Here is a 728-nt window from a genome sequence, read left to right as displayed (position 1 = left end):
TCATGTTTGGCTTCTCTCACGATTTCCTTTCTGCACTTATCAGTGGTTCATTGCTCATTATTTCTAAGTGTGGGTTCATGTGCCCATCGAAGGATGCTTGTTTTTTTTTTTCCATATGGATTAAAAAAATTACATTAGTTATATATGACAGTAGAGTGCATTTATGTACTTTGACATATCATACATAGACGGGATATAATTTCTCATTTTTTTTCTAAGCATGTTTTTGCCTGTTGTAAGTAGAACTGATGTCTGCTCACGCATAAGTCTTCCTGAGGTGTTTTTTCCTTGCTCTTGGGCAAATACCTGAGAAGGGGACTGCTAGGTTGCATGATGTGTGTGTTTAGCTTTGTAGGAAAGTGTCAAACAGTTCTCCAAAGCCTCTGGGTCATTTTACATTCTTACTACAAATGTGTGAGACTGTCAGTTACTTTCTCGTCAGCCCTTAAAATGGTCGCTTTTGTTAATTTTTGATGTTCTAATAAATGTGTAATGGTGTTTCATTGCGTGTTAATTTATACTTTCATGATAACTAATAACTTTTGGGCACTTTTTTTCATGTACTTATTGGCCACTTGTAGATTTTAATTTGTGAAGTATCTGCTCAATTGTTTTGCCATTTTTTTATTTTCCTGGGGCACGTTGGGAAGTGGCTTTAGCTGATCATAGAGTTACAAAGTTGTTTCTATATTCTGCATACAAGTTTGTGACATATATATCTGTCTCTT

This window comes from Marmota marmota, unplaced genomic scaffold (genome assembly GCF_001458135.2).
Source record: "Marmota marmota marmota unplaced genomic scaffold, marMar, whole genome shotgun sequence".
Lineage (NCBI taxonomy): Eukaryota > Metazoa > Chordata > Mammalia > Rodentia > Sciuridae > Marmota > Marmota marmota.
Note: the sequence above shows the minus strand (reverse complement) of the source record.